This window comes from Haematobia irritans, chromosome 3, assembly GCF_050003625.1.
Source record: "Haematobia irritans isolate KBUSLIRL chromosome 3, ASM5000362v1, whole genome shotgun sequence".
In the NCBI taxonomy this organism is placed as follows: Eukaryota; Metazoa; Arthropoda; class Insecta; order Diptera; family Muscidae; genus Haematobia; species Haematobia irritans.
Window position 1 is genome coordinate 118,570,844 of NC_134399.1, and position 21,424 is coordinate 118,592,267.

A 21,424-nucleotide genomic window follows, 5' to 3' on the forward strand; every position below is an offset into this window, starting at 1 on the left:
AACTAAGAGTAAAAGAGATAAATGGGAAGAGATACGATTAGATATAAAAAATAATCCTTGGGGACAAGGATAGCAAATAGTTATGCAGAAACTAGGCATGTGAGGTCCGGTGGACAAGATGTACGACAATGAAATGCGAAACATCGTGGAAACTTTATTCCTAAGACATGAGATCAGAGAAGATGAAAACGATACAGATGTACTCACAAATATACCTTATTATACAACAGAGGAACTGCAAACTGCCGCCAAAAGCCTCGAGGGCAAGGAGGCACTTGGAGTGGCTGCATGCGAGCAGAGGTTATCGTCGCCATCGTCGTAGAAACCATTGTGCGTTCTGGACATAGTTCGAAAACTCTTCGGACGACTTGAGGAAGTATCAGATGCCGTCCAGTTGACACAACAGGGCAACCACCCTTCGAGATCTTTAATTCTACTGGTAACGCTAGATAGGCGAAATATACGCCCTGGAGACAATATGTCACATACTGAAATACTTACCGAGAATATTGAAAAAATATCTCAAGGGCCGAGTTTTGATAACAGGTTGGCTGATAAGTCCCCGATCTAACAAAGAAAAACACATTTTTTTGTCAAAATTCGTTTTTATTATTCAACATAGTTCCCTTCAAGAGCGATACAATGATTATAACGACCTTCCAATTTTTTGATACCATTTTGGTAGTACTCCTTCCGTTTTGCCTCAAAATAGGCCTCAGTTTCGGCGATCACCTCTTCATTGCAGCCACATTTTTTCCCTGCGAGCATCCTTTTGAGGTCTGAGAACAAGAAAAAGTCGCTGGGGACCAGATCTGGAGAATACGGTGGGTGGGGAAGCAATTCGAAGCCCAATTCATGAATTTTTGCCATCGTTCTCAATGACTTGTGGCACGGTGCGTTGTCTTGGTGGAACAACACTTTTTTCTTCTTCATATGAGGCCGTTTTGCCGCGATTTCGACTTTCAAACGCTCCAATAACGCCATATAATAGTCACTGTTGATGGTTTTTCCCTTCTAAAGATAATCGATAAAAATTATTCCATGCGCGTCCCAAAAAACAGAGGCCATTACTTTGTCAGCGGTCTATTAAGTCTTTCCACGCTTCGGAGACGGTTCACCGGTCGCTGTCCACTCAGCCGACTGACGATTGGACTCAGGAGTGTAGTGATGGAACCATGTTTCATCCATTGTCACCTATCGACGGAGAAACTCGGGTGTATTACGAGTTAACAGCTGCAAACACCGCACAGAATCATCAACACGTTGTTGTTTTTGGTCAAATGTGAGCTCGTGCGGCACCCATTTTGCACAGAGCTTCCGCATATCCAAATATTGATGAATGATTTGACCAACACGTTCCTTTGATATCTTTAAGGCCTCTGCTATCTCGATCAATTTTATTTTACGGTCATTCAAAATCATTTTGTGGATTTTTTTTTGATGTTTTCGTCGGTAACCACCTCTTTCGGGCGTCCACTGCGTTCACCGTCCTCCGTGCTTATTTCGCTTGAATTTTGCATACCAATCAATTATTGTTGATTTCCCTGGGGCAGAGTCCGGAAACTCATTATCAAGCCAAGTTTTTGCTTCCATCGTATTTTTTCCCTTCAGAAAACAGTATTTTATCAAAACACGAAATTCCTTTTTTCCATTATTTTTTTCACAATAACAAAAGTTACTTCACAAAAGTCGCTCTATCTCACAAACTAATACACTTACAGACGTCAAATGTTGACACGAATCATTTGAAGGTTGGTACTATATAAAAATAATATGCATTTAATACTAGCGACGCCATCTATGTGTCAGACCGGGGACTTATGAGCCAACCTGTTATATGACACTTAAACTAATGTACTCTAGGCGCATAGAGTACGCAACGGAAAAAATCTGATATGATAACGTCGCGACTCAACAGGCTGATGACAAACATAGAAGGCCCGCTTCCAAGCAGAAGTGGGATACTCATGGAGATAACTAACACTTTACTCCTCTATGGATGTGAGATCTGGTCGTCGACCCTACAAAGACGAACTAGAGCGAAAAAGCTCCATTCAGTACAGAGAACGACAGCTCTGAGAATCACTTCAACTCAAAGCAAGGCTTATAAGTGACATAGAGTTATGGCGAGAGAGAAGATACGAAGAAGTGACGCAGATGGTCTCTGGTCACGGATACTTTCGAAAGTATCTACATCGTATGAGGGTTAATGCAAATCGGGAAACTGTATTTACGAAGAAGAAGAGGTCAATGATTGGTTAGGCATAGTGACAGGCCGACATTTCAGGGTCACTTAGACTATTCAGACCATTTTGAGTACACGGATGATGCCGATCATATATTCTTTAGATGTATCCGGTGGGCTGAACGACGGACAGCGTTTGAAGATGAAATTGGATATGTCTCTCCGACAAATATAATCCACAAGATGGTACAAAGTGAGAGGAACTGGAAGGCTATAAGGCATTTTGTTGAACACATTCTCTGCAAGAAAAATGTCGGCATAGTCGTCAATTGTGGACACACTGTATAAAGCAGGTGTATAAAGCATTTCCCTGCCATTCACCCAAGCCGTTTTTCCATTCACCCAAGTGAATTTAATAAAACATTACAGATCAAACTCAGTCTAGCCATAACAATTACGTCCAGCAACTCTATTCAGTTTCATTAAAGTGTCGGAAGGGCGATCCCCTCTATTATTTATGTCAATGAATGAAGAAAATTATCCACACATGAATGTGAACACCCACAGTTTCATGAAATTAAGGATAATTTGTTGGCAAAGTGAGGTCCGAAGGTGTGAGCAAGTTACTCAGACAGAAGTTGATTAAAGATAATGAAAGGGCGGTGGACAGAATATAGCCAAGGCTTGTCATTACGCCATATACTAAAGGGTGATTTGTTAAGAGCTTGATAACTTTTTAAAAAAAAAAAAACGCATAAAATTTGCAAAATCTCATCGGTTCTTTATTTGAAACGTTAGATTGGTCCATGACATTTACTTTTTGAAGATAATTTCATTTAAATGTTGACCACGGCTGCGTCTTAGGTGGTCCATTCGGAAAGTCCAATTTTGGGCAACTTTTTCGAGCATTTCGGCCTGAATAGCCCGAATTTCTTCGGAAATGTTGTCTTCCAAAGCTGGAGTAGTTGCTGGCTTATTTCTGTAGACTTTAGACTTGACGTAGCCCCACAAAAAATAGTCTAAAGGCGTCAAATCGCATGATCTTGGTGGCCAACTTACCGGTCCATTTCTTGAGATGAATTGTTCTCCGAAGTTTTCCCTCAAAATGGCCATAGAATCGCGAGCTGTGTGGCATGTAGCGCCATCTTGTTGAAACCACATGTCAACCAAGTTCAGTTCTTCCATTTTTGGCAACAAAAAGTTTGTTAGCATCGAACGATAGCGATCGCCATTCACCGTAACGTTGCGTCCAACAGCATCTTTGAAAAAATACGGTCCAATGATTCCACCAGCGTACAAACCACACCAAACAGTGCATTTTTCGGGATGCATGGGCAGTTCTTGAACGGCTTCTGGTTGCTCTTCACTCCAAATGCGGCAATTTTGCTTATTTACGTAGCCATTCAACCAGAAATGAGCCTCATCGCTGAACAAAATTTGTCGATAAAAAAGCGGATTTTCTGCCAACTTTTCTAGGGCCCATTCACTGAAAATTCGACGTTGTGGCAGATCGTAAGTCTATTCATGATGAAATGTCAAAGCATACTGAGCATCTTTCTCTTTGACACCATGTCTGAAATCCCACGTGATCTGTCAAATACTAATGCATGAAAATCCTAACCTCAAAAGAATCACCCTTTATATATTCTAACTGACTGTCTATCTGTCTGTCTGTTTAAGCATTTGCTATTACTGTGTGGTCAGTATGATTTCCTTTTGGGAATGGTTTCCAACTGTTCTCTGTTCTGTTGAATTATTTATTTGGGTAAATATTTACTCTGAATTTGTGGATTATAACATTTAGAAATCATTATTAGTTTGTAAACTCTCACACACATTTCATCATAAAGAAAAGAGGCTCCAACTCTCTGCTCTTAAATAAATAATTTGTATTATTATATGTAAATGAATGTGACAAATTTACTTTATTTACTAATTAATGCTATTTGGAAAATAGCCAAAATAAATATTATTATTATTTACCATCATCACATTTATTGATTTCCTTTGAATACACAAATGTGATTTTTTTGTCCAATCATATATTCTATACTACTTTTTGTTTGTTTTGTAAATAACAAAAAATATTCCGAATACGAGAATAGAGGATAAATGAATATTTGATACGCTTGCATATCAAATGTATTACAAAATGTTACACACGTTGAATTTTAGGAATCAAAATGTTGACAAATTTTTCTATGGACACAAAATTTTGAATAAATTTTCTTTGGAAATAAAATTTGGACACAATTTTCTATAGAAATAAAATTATCTAATTATATAATTATTATTCGAGCTTTATGGACAGATATAGATTAAGGAACATGGTTAATAGAGCCATTGAAAAGAAAACGCCAGATACAAATCTATACACGCCTGGACTGTACATGTTTCGGTTCGGGCGAATGAACCTTTCCACAGCCTTTTAGTATAGATCTGGCTGGGAGAGATAACTCAATTTTGGGCCCTTTATGCTAACTCCTTATGGAGAAAACATTTGGGAAATTTCCTCTTACAAATTGAATCATCTTTTTTTCCCACTGTACATCATCTTTTCATATAACTTACAAGTCCCTTAATCTTATTTTTATTTCGTTTTGTTACATAGTAATGCAACAACACGAAATTTATTTTTAGAAAGCTTATTTGTTAGAATTCACCTAAGTGGTGAACAGTCGAACAATGCTTATTGTTTCTACAGTCAACTACAACATATGACAATTAACAGAAACTGGTTTCCAGGAAACAACAACAATTCTAACACGTACATTAGTCGTGTTTTTCCTAGTTTTACGACGGGCTCATCGTTGCTTATTATATTACATGTTAGCCTGATACCGAAACAGGCCTGCTTTCTAAAAATAAATTTCGTGTTGTTGCATTACTATGTAACAAAACGAAATAAAAATAAGATTAAGGGACTTGTAAGTTATATGAAAAGATGATGTACAGTGGGAAAAAAAAGATGATTCAATTTGTAAGAGGAAATTTCCCAAATGTTTTCTCCATAAGGAGTTAGCATAAAGGGCCCAAAATTGAGTTATCTCTCCCAGCCAGATCTATACTAAAAGGCTGTGGAAAGGTTCATTCGCCCGAACCGAAACATGTACAGTCCAGGCGTGTATAGATTTGTATCTGGCGTTTTCTTTTCAATGGCTCTATTAACCATGTTCCTTAATCTATATCTGTCCATAAAGCTCGAATAATAATTGTATAATTAGATATAATGCATTTGGACGTCAATTGCCTGTTTCGGTATCAGGCTAACATGTAATATAATAAAATTATGACAATATTTTCCATAGAAATAAAATTTTGAAATATTGTTTATAGAAATACAATTTTGACAAAATTTTCTATAGAAATATAATTTTGACAAAATTTTCTATAGCAATATAATTTTGACAAAATTTTCTATAGTAATACAATTTCGACAAAATTTTCTATAGAAATAAAATTTCGACAAAATTTTCTATAGAAATAATATTTCGACAAAATTTTCTATAAAATAATATTTCGTCAACATTTTCTATAGAAATAAAATTTCGACAAAATTTTCTATAAAATAACATTTTGACAAAATTTTCTATAAAATAAAATTTTGACAAAACTTTCTATAGGAATAAAATTTTGACAAAACTTTCTATAGAAATAAAATTTTGAGAAAATTTTTCTATAGAAATAAAATTTTGAGAAAATTTTCTATAGAAATAAAATTTTCAAAAAATTTTCTATAGAAATAAAATTTTCAGAAAATTTTTCTACAGAAATAAAATTTTGAGAAAAATTTCCATAAAAATAAAAAATTGGCAAAATGTTCTATAACATAAAATTTTGACTACATTTTCTAAAGGAAGAAAATTTTGACAAAATTGTCTATAGCAATATAATTTTGACAAAATTTTCTATAGTAATAAAATTTCGACAAAATTTTCTATAGAAATATAATTTTTACAAAATTTTCTATAGCAATATAATTTTGACAAAATTTTCTATAGTAACACAATTTCGACAAAATTTTCTATGGAAATAAAATTTCGACAAAATTTTCGATAAAATAAAATTTTGACAAAATTTTCTATAGAAATAAAATTTTAAGGAAATTTTCTATAGAAATAAAATTTTGAGAAAATTTTCTATAGAAATGAAATTTTCAGATAATTTTCTATAGAAATAAAATTTTCAGAAAATTTTCTATAGAAATGAAATGCTACGAACATTTTCTATAGAAATAAATTTTTCAAAATATTTTATATAGAAGTAAAATTTTAAGAAAATTTTGTACAGTAATAAAATTTGAGAAAAATTTCTATACGCTTTCGTTCTATGCTGTCGTTGACAAACCACATTTGAAATTCACTGCAAATGTACAAGATTGCCAAACGACTGCAATACAGAACATAACTGGTGGAAAGGGAACACCCTCTCCCCAATGTTGTTTAGACGGACCGTTGTACATCTGCATATCCGCCGTATTTCTGTATGTCGTGTATAGTATAAACTAAAAAGCAAGTTGTCCGATTTGTTTGAAAGAACTTAAATCTTTTCGAATTTGTTTGCAGCGCGAAGGATATGGTTGACTAAGTTAACGCAAAATGTTCCTACAAATAGGTTTCGGAAGGCGTAGCAAAGCGGGCCGGGTTACGCTAGTTATCTACACACAAAAAAAATTTTTTTGATTTCAATCACGAAAATCGCGGATTCAATCATTTTTTTAATTGAAATGTCTTCAATCACGAAAATGATAGTATCAATCACCCATTATGATTGAAAACCAACACGATTTTCAATTAAAAATTTAATTGACTTTTGTCACGGAATCAATTAATTGTGTGATTGAATCAATTAAAAACGTGATTGATTTTTAACATAAAATTCAATCACAGTTTTAATTGAATCAATTAAAATTCTAATTAATTTCGCGACAAAAATCAATCAACTATTTGATTCATTCAATTAAATAATTAATTGAAATTGGCTATAAATTTCTATTAAAAAATTTATATATTGCGACCCCAAAATCGTATTTAGTTTTTTTTCTTTTGAAATAAAAGAAAATATGTGTTTCTTATAAAACATATTTAATATTTTATTATTTTTTGAATTATGCAATAGACAAATAAATTTGGTTCTTGTCATTTGTGTTTTGTTCTAACATAACTTACAAATACAACTACTATCAATAACAACTATAGGGTGAAAAAATAAATTATATAAATCATTATCTTCCTTATAATATTAACCATGTTAGTATGTTGCTTCTAATATGTAGATGCGCCTAGATTTCCAATAAATCAGCAACCTGTAAACTAAATTAGTTTTTCTGAAAGTAAACAGAATAATTCGAATTTAATTTTGTTCAATTAAAAGTTAATTTTGTTAAACATTACCTGCATAGAATATCAAGCTCAATTCTTAGTTCCAGATTTATGATCTTCTTTTGCAGTTGTAGTCTTTTAGCATAAAAAGGTGTATTAAGGAGCTCGGTAATTTATTTTTAGTAACAATTCCTTTCCAAAATTTCCCCATATTGAAATCGTCTATTAAGATTTGAACTAATCAAAGACAAAAATAATGGGAAAGCAATGTAAATGTAATTTGGTATTATATTGATGATACTTTGCAAATTCTGGAAATAGAAAAAAATATAATTGGAAAATACCTATTTTTATTATTTTCGGATATTTTTCATATTTTTAAATCCAAAAGAAAGTACTTTTTTACCATTACATAATTCAGCTCATTAGTTTATATACCAGATATACTGCTCTCTACTTGGGTTCAAACTGAAAAAGGCAGGTAAAACAAAAATGCAATTTAATGCCAACGCTACTTCGCAACTTCAAGGTGAATCTTCCAACAAACCCATACCGCTCTTGGTTTTAAGAAAACTAGGAGTGAAAAAAATTTATAATTTTAAAAGATCAATACGGTTCCCACTTTTTTATTGCAAACATATTATTATATATTTGATAAAATGATGGAGTTGATGGGATTGATTGGTCAATTTCACGAAATAAAATTGGTCACTAAAAGAAATGAATAAAAAATATATTATTTTAGTCCGTTTAAGGTAAACAGGCATCAATGGAAAACGCTATTCACATTTCACAATTCCTTACCTTCAATAAGCGTAGATTGTTTTCCATTTTTACAATACCACAAAACACAAACACAGGAAATTTCAAATGCGTTCTGTCATATATTTTTTTCAAACCTTTACCACGTGGCCGTTTGTTGTTGCACACTTTATTTATTTTAACCCTTTGCTATGATTTGTTGTTGCGTTCAAAATATTTATGCACACATTTTGAATGCAGCAGACAGAATGTCGCCAATCATGTTTTTCAATTTACGCGAAAAACAAAAACCCAAACGTTCGTTACGAGTTACTTCCACAGACTGATCTCTCCATCATACATTGTTGAATAAATACCCATTCTCTTGTTCTCTTTTCGCTCTTTCCATTGCTCAAAATTATTCAGTTTCAATCACAAAGGTGATTGAATCAATCACATGTGTAATTGGAAACGGAAAAAATTTCAATCACGTTTGTAAGTGAAAATTATTTCCGAATTGATTAACAAATTGATTGAATCAATTAATATTTTAATTGGAAACGTAACAAATATCAATCATTTTTTTGATTGGTTTTTATTCGGATTTGATTAAATAATTAATTGAATCAATTAACATAATAATTGAATCCGTTTCCAAATTCAATTAAGTGTTTAATTGAAAAAATGTTGGTGAAAATTTTTTGTGTGTATAAAAAAAAAGATGACAACATTTTCTGTAGAAATAAAATTTTGCAAAAAATGTCTATAGAAATAAAATTTTGACAAAATTTTCTATAGGAATAACATTTTGACAAAATTTTCTATAGAAATAAATTCTTGCAAAAATTTTTGCATATTATATATTTCTGCGCATTTAAGGGCTAGAGGAAAAAACCGAAACTATGGTAAGTATTGCTTAGAAATAAATTTTTGCAAAATTTTATTTCTATAGAAATTTTTTTTATTTGAGAAATTTTCTACAGAAATAAAATTTTAAAAAAATTGTCTCACCTCTCCCACTGGCACACCATTATACTCGGCAATAAAGGGTTGGACATCCTAAAATCTAGATAGCAGATAATATAAATATGATTTTAAATTTCATAGCTACTATCAAATTTCCGGACTAAAATTGTTATTAAAATGTTTAGCTGATAGCCTAAGTAGCTATAAGTTTAATAAATAAAGAAAAATTTCTGTAGAAATAAAATTTGGACAAAATTTAGGGAACATTTTCTATAGAAATAAAAGTTGGACAAAATTTTCTTTAGAAATAAAATTTTGACGAAATTCTTATAGAAATAAAATTTATAGAAATAACATTTTGTAAAAGTTTTCAATCGAAATACAATGTTGAGAAATTTTCGGTAGAAAAAAAATTTAAGAAAATGTTCTATGGAAACAAAATGTAGAAAAAATTTTTCTATAGAAATAAAATTCTGGAAACATTTTCTATAGAAATAAAATTTTGAGAAAATTTTCTATAAAATAAATAAAATAAGTTCTTGAGAAAATAAAATTTTGATTTTTTTAATAAAATTTCTACAATGTTTCTGTAGAAATAAAATTTTAAGAAACTGTTCCATGAAAACAAAATTTTAAGAAAAAATGTTCTATCGAAATAAAATGTTGACAACATTTTGTATAGAAATAAAATTTTGAGAAATGAATTTTTAAGAAAATTTTCTATAGAAATAAAATTCTGGAAAAAAAATTTAAAAAAAATGTTTAAAAAATAAAATTTTTATTATAGATTATAAAAAAACTAAATCCTTCGAGCCGGATTTGAACCAGCGACCTATGGATTTCTATTCATATCTATCTCTACAGTCCACCGCTCTACCAACTGAGCTATCGAAGGTTATTTGCTTCGGTGCACAAAACGCGTATATGATTATTGCCTAGCAAATACCACAATACCACACGACATTGTGTACAAACGACGAAGAAAGCTTTCAATGGAAAGTGATCTAACCGAACACACAGATACACACACACTCACGCGACTTTTAGCTGAACGCTCTGCCATTCAATTGCCTATCGGGAGTGTACGGAGCCGACAAAAGTATCTATGGGATGTGTATGACTATGAATTGCACGATTCAGATGGCTGCATGCGATTAGGGCAAAAGAAAGCAGAGGCAGTAGTCGTTTATTTCTAGATGAGTTTTTGGGAAGGGGTAGTGGGGGGACAAGTAAATAATTTTCTCTTTTCTTTTCAATATCCATTCGCATGTTTTAATACTGACGTTTTGAATGAATACCAGCTCTCATTATGGAACGTTAAATGCGGGGGCCAATTATGGATGCATGATATTTTTAGCAATTGCTGCTTGTTATTGCTATTTTTGTACTCTTCAATTTATTTATAACAAATGAGTTTATTATTACGATATTTTTATTTTGGATTTTTTTCTATGACGGCCCACGAACGGGAGAAAATTGCCATTGGACTGAATGTAGGCAAGTGCCTTCGATAGCTCAGTTGGTAGAGCGGTGGACTGTAGTTACGGGATGCATAAAAACATCAAAAATTCGGTTCGCGTTCGTTGCCCTCAAAAGCAGCGAATACAAACATTGTGCAGACATCCATAGGTCGCTGGTTCAAATCCGGCTCGAAGGAGCATAATATCTTTTTATAAAAAGAAAATTCTTTAGGGTTAAAAAACTTTGTCTTCATAAACAAATTTCGTATAAAATAAAACAACATGCAAATTTTATATTTAAGAAACTAAAATATTTCGCATGTTCCATTTGTTGACGAATCTCATTAGCTTATTTTTCCCCTTTTATAAGTTCATTCACTTTGTAGACACAACGCCATTTCAGAGAGTAGGTCGTTGTTATCTCTGTTCAAGCCATAACTATCGGTCGCTTTGTCTTTGAATCTATTTAAGTGTTAAATAGTATCATCCCCATCTAGACTGTCACAAATTTTGGCACTAGAGACGTTCATTATTGTCGTTTTGATATGTAAAACAGGTTGTACCGAAACAGAAAATTTTCTCAAAATTTTATTTCTATAGACAAATTTTTCAAAATTTTATTTCTATAGAACATTTTGCCAAAATATAATTTCTATAGAAGATTATGTCAAAATTTTATTTCTATAGAAAATTTTGTTAAAACTTTTTTACCTATGGAAAATATAGTCAAAATTTTATTTCTATAGAAAATTTTGTCAAAATTGTATTGCTATAGAAAATTTTGTCATAATTTTTTTTTCTATAGAACATTTTGCCAAAATTTTATTTCTATAGAACATTTTACCAAAATTTTATGTCTATAGAAAATTTTACAAAATTTTATTTCTATAGAAAATTTTACAAAATTTTATTTCTATAGGAAATTTTGTCAAAATTTTAGTTCTATAGAAAATTTTGTCAAAATTTTATTTCTATAGAAAATGTTGTCAAAATTTTATTTCTATAGAAAATGTTGTCAAAATTGTATTTCTATAGAAAATTTTGTCAAAATCGTATTTCTATACAACATTTTGTCATACTTTTATTTCTATAGAACATTTTGCCAAAATTTTATTTCTATAGAAAATTTTGCAAAATTTTATTTCTATAGAAAGTTTTACAAAATTTTATTTCTATAGAAAATTTTACAAAATTTTATTTCTATAGGAAATTTTGTCAAAATTTTACTTCTATAGAAAATTTTATCAAAATTTTATTTCTATAGAAAATGTTGTCAAAATTTTATTTCCATTGGAAATATTTGGCAAAATTTTATTTGTATAGACTATTTTGTCAAAGCTTTTTTATCTATGGAAAATTTTGTCAAAATTTTATTTGTATAGAAAATTTTGTCAAAATTTTATTTCAATTGAAAATTTGATCAACATTTAATTTCCTCAATATTTCATTTCTATAGAAAATTTCCTCAAAATTTTGTCAAAATTTCATTTCTATAGAAAATTTCCTCAAAATTTTGTAAAAATTTTATTTCTATAGGAAATTTTGTCAAAATTTTACTTCTATAGAAAATTTTGTCAAAATTTTATTTCTATAGAAAATTTTGTCAAAGCTTTTTTATCTATGGAAAATTTTGTCAAAATTTTATTTCTATAGAAAATTCTGTCCAAATTTTATTCCTATAGAAAATTTTGTCAAAATTTTATTTCTATCGAAAATTTTGTCAAAATTTTATTTCTATAGAAAAATTTGTCAAAATTTTATTTCTATAGAAAATGTTGTCAAAGCTTTTTTATTTCTATAGAAAATTTTGTCAAAATTGTATTTCTATAGAAAATTTTGTCAAAATTTTATTTCTATGGAACATTTTGTCAAAATTTTATTTCTATAGAAAATTTTGCCAAAATTTTATTTCTATAGAAGATTTTGTCAAAATTTTATTTCCATAGAAAATTTGATCAACATTTAATTTCCTCAATTTTTCATTTCTATAGAAAATTTCATCAAAATTTTGTCAAAATTGTATTTCTATAGAAAATTTTTTAAAAATTTGATTTCTATAGAAAATTCTTTCCAAATTTTATTCCTATAGAAAATTTTGTCAAAATTTTATTTCTATAGAAAATTTTATCAAAATTTTGTTTCTATAGAAAATTTTGTCAAAAATTTATTTCCATAGAAAATTTGGTCAACATTTAATTTCCTCACAATTTCATTTCTATAGAAAATTTCCTCACAATTTTCTATTGAAAATTTTGTCAAAGCTCTTTTATCTATGGAAAATTTTGCCAAAATTTTATTTGGATAGAAAATGTTGTTACAATTTTATTTCTATAGAAAATTATGTCAAAATTTTATTTTTATAGCTAATGTTAAAATTTTATTTCTATAGAAAGTTTTGTAAAAATTTTATTTCTATAGAAAATGTTGTCAAAATTTTATTTCTATAGAAAATTTTTTCAAAATTTTATTTCTATAGAAAATTTTTTCAAAATTTTATTTCTATAGAAAATTTTGTCAAAAATTTATTTCTATAGAAAATTGCGCAAAATTTAATTTTCTCATTATTTCATTTCTATAGAAAATTTCCTCAAAATTTTATTTCTATAGAAAATTTCCTCAAGGTTAGGTTAGGTTATGTGGCAGCCCGATGTATCAGGCTCACTTAGACTATTCAGGCCATTGTGATATCACAGTGGTGAACTTCTCTCTTATCACTGAGTGCTGCCCGATTCCATGTTAAGCTCAATGACAAGGGACCTCCTTTTTATAGCCGAGTCCGAACGTTCCACATTCTAGTGAAACCACTTAGAGAAGCTTTGAAACCCTCAGAAATGTCACCAGCATTACTGAGGTGGGATAATCCACCGCTGAAAAACTTTTTGGTGTTCGGTCGTAGCAGGAATCGAACCCACGACCTTGTGTATGCAAGGCGGGCATGCTAACCATTGCACCACGGTGGCTCCTTCAAAATTTTATTTCTAAAGAAAATTTTGGTCAAAATTTATTTTTATAGAAAATATTGTTAAGATTTTATTTTTATAGAAATTTTTGCTAAAATTTTATTTCCATAGAAAATTATATCAAACTTTTATTTCTATAGAAAATTTTGTAACAAATTTATTTCTATAGGAAATTTGGTCAAAACTGAATTTCCTCAATATTTCATTTCTATAGAAAATTTCTTCAAAATTTTATTTCTATAGAAAATTTCCTAAAAATTTTATTTCTATAGAAAATTTCCTCAAAATTTTATTTCTAAAGAAAATTTTTGTCAAATTTTTATTTTTATAGAAAGTGTTGTTAAAATTGTATTTCTAAAGAAAATTTGTGTCAAAATTGTATTTTTATAGATAATATTGTTAAGATTTTATTTCTATAGAAAAATTTTGTCAAAATTTTATTTCCATAGAAAATTATATCAAAATTTTATTTCTATAGAACATTTTGTAACAAATTTATTACTATAGAAAATTTGGTCAAAATTTAATTTCCTCAATATTTCATTTCTATAGAAAATTTCTTCAAAATTTTATTTCTATAGAAAATTTTTTCAAAATTTTATTTTTATAGAAAATATTTGCAAAATGTTTTTTCAATAGAAAATTTTTGCAAAATTTTATTTCTATAGAAAATTTTGTCAAAATTTTATTTCTTTCGTTTTGTTTCTTTATTGATGGTTTTTGTTCTGTAATCATTGTTGTTGTTTTTGATTTCAGCTTAAAACCATGCATTGACTAAACTACACGTGTAGCTTAACCAACAGAGGAAAAAAATTTTTGTCAAATTTATTTGGACAAAGCCCTATAGACTGTAAGGTGGTTGGATGGACGCACGTTTCGGAATTACCACATTCTTCATCAGCTTCCTCTACTTGCAGCAAAACTATCAACCAATTATCAGAATAAATTCAGGCACTTCACTAAACCCAAACCTTTTGTCAAAATTTTATTTCTATATAGAAAATTTTGTCAGAAGTTTACTTCTATAGAAAATTTTGCCAAAATTTTATTTCTATATAAAATTTCCTAAAAATTTTATTTCTATAGAAAATTTCCTCAAAATTTTATTTCTATAGAAAATTTCCTTAAATTTTTTATTTCCATAGAAAATTTTGTCAGAAGTTTATTTAAAAAAAAAATTGTTAAAATATTACTTCTATAGAAAATTTTTGCAAAATTTTATTTTTTATAGCAAATTTTTGCAAAATTTTATTTTTTATAGCAAATTTTTGCAAAATTTTATTTCTATAGAAAATTGTGTCAAAATTTTATTTCTATAGAAAATTTTTTCAAAATTTTATTTCTATAGAATATTTTTTCAAAATTTTATCAAAATCAATTGTTCTTCGTTTCTACTCATTCTCTAAATAACGTTATTGATATGACCCCTTCATACGATAGCGATTAAGGAACCCCATTAAAATTAACTTATCTCACTTGGTGTGCTAAATATTGCTCTCCCAAGCTTATCAAATAGGTGTTTAGTTTATTGGCAGAACCAAAGAATGGAAGTATGAAAATGCTCTGAACGTTTGTGCTACTTCAGTTCATTATGAGTATTTATGGAACAATTCCCTGTGCTACTAACCAACAAAATAAAATCTAATCTACATTGTTGAGTATCTTCTAATAACGTGGTTGGATCTAACAGATAGAGAAATATCAATTAAGGGGGTATTAACTGATTTTGTAAAATACTTGTCATTACAGAAAATATTTTTTTTATTTCTTTACGAAACTAATTGATCAAATTTATTTTTTAATTTGGTTTTAATTAATTTTTATTTTTTCTAATGGCAAACATATTAATTTGTATTTCCATTTTTCCTATATGCCTTAAAAGAAAATATTTGTACTCCTTCGAGCCGGATTTGAACCAGCGACCTATGGATGTCTGCATAGAGTGTTTGTATTCGCTGCTTTTGAGGGCAACGAACGCGAACCGAATTTTTTGATGTATTTTTAATGCATCCCGTTAACTACAGTCCACCGCTCTACCAACTGAGCTATCGAAGGCACTTGTCATCACACATTTTAAATTAAAATTTCATACTTCTTGGCTAAGCGTTAAAGAGAAATTCCAAAAACAAGAATAAATTGTTTACTATGCTCATATAAACAATTAAAAAGAAGAGAAGAATTCCAATGACTTACCAATAAAATACGAAAGCATGCATGCAATAAATGGCCCGCCCTCGAGTAGGTAATGCTTATTCAGTCATTCATTGATTATGAACGTTCACTTGAGCAATGGCTAATGGAGAGTAAGAAAACAAAAATACTATATGGATAAATTAATTCGATTTAATAATATTAAAGTATTTTTCTACATTGAACCACCACATTGTTGTTCTTTTAAGAGATTTGTTTAAGAAACTTTGTCAAATGTTTTTTGTGTCAAAAAAATTTTTTGTTTTAAAAATTCTTATTTTGTATAGAAAATTTGTTTTAATTCTTCGTATTTTATATAACATGTGTTTTTGGTCCCATCATGACTTGGTTTAATCGTCACAGTAAATCTTATATTGTACTGATGTAATATCGCCAGCGTTTACATTTAAAAAGGCTGACTCCAGCATATCCATTTTTTAGAATTTCATCGTTACTGGTATTGCATAGAGCAGACCAAAAAAATCCTGGTATGAGTCATATATCAAAAATGTCCTCTAATGCATTACGCAAGACTCTAAAGACGCAAAATCCTCAAAACAAGTATTAGTCTATATTTTAAGATTTTTTATCTTTAATCCAAAGATTCAGTGCCTCAGTTAACTTCAAGATTATTTCTTTAAATTAAAAATTAGAGTCATACTACTTTAACGAAGGGACGTAATAACTTTCAATGATTCGTGACCTAAATTTAAAGAAAATTTTAAATTTTAAAATTTTATTTTTCTCAAAATGTTATTTCTATAGAAAATGTTGTCAAAATTTTATTTCTATAGAAAATTTTGTCAAAATTTTATTTCTGAAGAAAATTTTTACAAAATTTTATTTCTTTAGAAAATTTTGTCAAAATTTTATTTCTATAGAAAATTTTGTCAAAATTTTATTTCTATAGAAAATTTTGTCAAAATTTTTTTTGTATAGAAAATTTTGTCAAAATTTTATTTCTATAGAAAATTTTGTCAAAGTTTTATTTCTATAGAAAATTTTGTCAAAATTTTATTTCTATAGAAAATTTTGTCAAAATTTTATTTCTATAGAAAATTTTGTCAAAATTTTATTTCTATAGAAAATTTTGTCAAAATTTTATTTCTGTAGAAAATTGTTGGAAAATTTTATTTCTATAGAACGTTTTTTGCAAAATTTTATTTCTGTAGAAAATTTTTTCAAAATTGTATTTATATACAAAATTTTGTCAAAATTTTATTTCTGTAGAAAATTTTTTCAAAATTGTATTTCTATAGAAAATTTTGTCAAAATTTTATTTCTATAGAAAATTTTGTCAAAATTTAATTTCTATAGAAAATTTTGTAAAGATTTTATTTCTGTAGAAAATTTTATTTCTATAGAAAAATTTGTCAAAATTTTATTCCTATAGAAAATTTTGTCAAAATTGTATTTCTATAGAAAATTTTGTCAAAATTTTATTTCTATAGAAAATTTTGTCAAAATTTTATTTCTGTAGAAAATTGTTGGAAAATTTTATTTCTATAGAACGTTTTTTGCAAAATTTTATTTCTGTAGAAAATTTTTTCAAAATTGTATTTATATACAAAATTTTGTCAAAATTGTATTTATATAGAAAATTTTGTCAAAATTGTATTTCTATAGAAAATTTTGTCTAAATTTTATTTCTATAGAAAATTTTGTCAAAATTTTGTTTGTATAGAAAATGTTGCCAAAATTTTTTTTCTATAGTCAATTTTGTCAACATTTTATTTCTGTAGAATTTCTTTTTCAAAATTTTATTTCTGTAGAAAATTTTTTCAAAATTGTATTTCTATAGAAAATTTTGTCAAAATTTTATTTCGATAGAAAATTTTGTCAAAATTTAATTTCTATAGAAAATTTTGTAAAAATTTTATTTCTGTAGAAAATTTTTGGAAAATTTTATTTCTATAGAAAATTGTCAAAATTTTATTCCTATAGAAAATTTTGCCAAAATTTTATTTCTGTAGAAAATTTTTGCAAAATTTTATTTCTATAAAACATTTTTTCAAAATTTTTTTCTATAGAAAATTTTGTCAAAATTTCATTCCTATTAAAAATTTTGTCAAAAAAATTTTCAATAGAAAATTTTGCCAAAATTTTATTTAGAAAATTGAAGTGCCTTTTTGTTGGAGAGGAATGTTTTGCAAAATCTATCGAACCCTTAAAAATTCTAACATTTTACCAGTAAAACAAAAAAAAAAAAAACAAGTATATACGGCCGTAAGTTCGGCCAGACCGAAGCTTATGTACCCTCCACCATGAATTGCGTAGAAACTTCTACTGAAGACTGTCATCCACAATCGAATTTCTTGGGTTGCGGTAATAATTGTCGATGGCAAGGTATCTTAAAACTTCCTAACACCGTAATATATACCACATAGTCCATACGTGGTATATATTAAACTAAAAAAGACCGATTAAATACGTATATAATTAAGTTTAAAGTTTGTATAGAAATAAAATTTTGACAAAATTTTCTATAGAAATAAAATTTGGAAAAAATTTTCTATAGCAATAAAATTTTCTATAGAAATAAAATTCTGACAAAATTTTCTATAGAAATAAAATTTTGACAAAATTTTGTATAGAAATAAAATTTTGACAAAATGTTCTATAGAAATAAAATTTTGAAAAAATTTTCTATAGAAATAACATTTTGACAATGTTTTCTATAAAAATAAAATTATGGTAGATTATTTTTGGCTCGCGCGGCAACCATGATTATGAAGGACCAATTTTTGTGTGATTGGGGATCGCCTAAATATAATTTTAGACTGATATGGACCAATTTTGGCATGGTTATTAGCGGCCTTATACTAACACCACGTTGCAAATTTCAACCGGATCGGATGAATTTTGCTCCTCTAAGGGGCTCCGGAGATCAAATCTGGGGAACGGTTTATATGGGGGCTATATATAATTATGGACCGATATGGACCAATTCTTGCGTGTTTGTTGGAGACCACATTCTAACACCACGTTGCAAATTTCAACCGGATCGCATGAATTTTGCTCCTCCAAGAGGCTCCGGAGGACAAATCTGGGGATCGATTTATATGGGGGCTATATATAATTATGGACCGATATGGATCAATTCTTGCATGGTTGTTAGAGACCATATACTAACACCACGTACCCAATTTCAACCGGATCGGATGAATTTTGCTCCTCTAAGAGGCTCCGGAGGTCAAATCTGGGGATCGGTTTATATGGGAGCTATATATAATTATGGACCGATATGGACCAATTTTGGCATGTTTGTTAGATACAATATACTAACACCACGTTGCAAATTTCAACCGGATCGGATGAATTTTGCTCCTCCAGAAGGCTCCGGAGGACAAATCGGGGGATGGGTTTATATGGGGTCTATATGTAATTATGGACCGATATGGACCAATTTCAGCCTGGTTGTTAGAGACCATATACTAACACCATGTACCAAATTTCAGCCGGATCGGATGAAATTTGCTTCTCTTAGAGCAATCGCAAGCTAAATTTGGGGGTCCGTTTATATGGGGGCTATACGTAAAAGTGGACCGATATGGCTCATTTGCAATACCATCCGACCTACATCAACAACAACTACCTGTGTCAAGTTTCAAGTCGTCAAGTTTCAAGTGTTTCGTTCGGAAGTTAGCGTGATTTCAACAGACGCACGGACGGACGGACATGCTCAGATCGACTCAGAATTTCACCACGACCCAGAATATATATACTTTATGGGGTCTTAGAGCAATATTTCGATGTGTTACAAACAGAATGACAAAGTTAATATACCCCCATCCTATGGTGGAGGGTATAAAAACAGTAAAAAATATACCTTTTTGGTTAGACTGGCAACTACCAACTGGCAACCGTGCTCACAACACATACTTGTGCAAATTTGAAGTCGATTGCACTAAAACTGTGACTTAGACTCTGATAACAAAAAGTGTTCACAGACAGACGGATAGACATAACGCTGCGCATTATTGTTGAAGACACCATGTGTATATTTCGTCTCTTTTTGGGTGTTGTAAACAAAGGCACTAAGTTATAATACCCTGTTCCACAGTGTGGTGCAGGGTTAGATTAGGTATAGTGGCAGCCCGATGTATCAGGCTCACTTAGACTATTCAGTCTATTGTGGTACCACATTGGTGAACTTCTCTCTTATCACTGTTAAGGTCAATGACAACGGACCTCCTTTTTATAGCCGAGTCCGAACGGCGTTCCACATTGCAGTGAAACCACTTAGAGAAGCTTTGAAACCCTCAGAAATGTCACCAGCATTACTGAGGTGGGATAATCCACCGCTGAAAAACTTTTTGGTGTTCGGTCGAAGCAGGAATCGAACCCACGACCTTGTGTATGCAAGGCGGGCATGCTAACCATTGCACCACGGTGGCTCCGGTGGTGCAGGGTTAAATATGAATCTAAATTTACCTGCATTTAAACGATAAACTGGACTACTTACTATAGAAAATTTTCTCGGCATACTTTCAGGCGAAACAGGTATTCACTTGAAATCATTATGATATGAGGAAGGAAAAATTCATACAATTTTTTTTTGGGTGTAAACTTTTTTATTTAACAAGAAGGCAAAAATATTCGTAATCTTAACGAGATTTGAGTCCAAAAAATATTTCGTTATAAAATGACTTAATAAAAAAGTGGCATAATATGGCAAAAAGGTGGCATAAAAATTCAAAAAAGTAAATAACAAAAGTATAACCGCTGGAAAAATGTGTCAAAAGTGACACAACGGTAACTCTAGTGGGGATATGACTACATATTGTAGCCTACTGGCTTCACTAAGTTAATCTTATGTGACTGTAGAATCCCAGGTGGCATCACTGAAACGCTGTGGATTAATGAATTTTCAGTGGCGGTATGATTGCCTGGTTATAGCACACTTATTGCAGTGAACTATTTTCTTCTGGCAGCTGTTGCCCAACACCTATACTCCCATACTTCCCATATGACCCTCATATAGAGCTGCGTGTTATGCATGTTATGGTTTCCTTCCGTAGTTTATCTCTGGGGCCAATGACACCGCTAAAACATGTTATCATCGTTCGGATGTAAGAACACCTATGATGGGGCCACAAATCAAATGGTATACCTTTATCTTGTTAATTATAAGTACTTAATTAATGCCACCACCATAATTGATTCTATGGCAGCGTCATGGTGATATGGTAAGAATCTATTTGTAAAAAACACTTATCGGTAAGCCCATAAAATCCTCTTGGTTTTAAAGCGATTCTCGTAATTTACAAAACCGCTTTAATTTTTTTATAATATAAAAATGTATTGCATATTTTAAGGTTTAATATTCCCATTGCCTGCTTTTGGACTTTCTAAGTAAATCCTTTTTTTAGTTAAGTAATGGTATTCACTCTCTCTTGTTTGTCTAGCAATTACAATAGATTTGTTATTAAAGTCCATTAAAATAATTGCTTGCTTTTGGATAAAACAAAATGATTGTCCAATTTAAGGAGCACAATGAATGTGTTGGGTTTCTTGGCATCCGAACAAAAAAAAGATGAATCTTAAATAAAGCTTTTGAATCCATTAAATAAGATAATAGTTTTGTGTTATAAGAGTAAT

At 29.8% G+C, this 21,424-nt stretch overlaps 1 protein-coding gene and 1 non-coding gene across 4 annotated transcripts in view; one reads left to right on the plus strand and one right to left on the minus strand.

Annotated features, from left to right (window-relative positions):
* The window catches only part of LOC142228747 (uncharacterized), a 650,828-nt gene that overhangs the window by 198,700 nt on the left and 430,704 nt on the right, over positions 1-21,424 (plus strand). The gene's annotated exons all lie outside the window — the stretch shown is intronic.
* On the minus strand, positions 10,018-10,108 carry TRNAY-GUA (transfer RNA tyrosine (anticodon GUA)). Its single transcript is given in 2 exon segments — positions 10,018-10,053; positions 10,072-10,108. It is a non-coding gene; the product is annotated as a tRNA-Tyr (tRNA).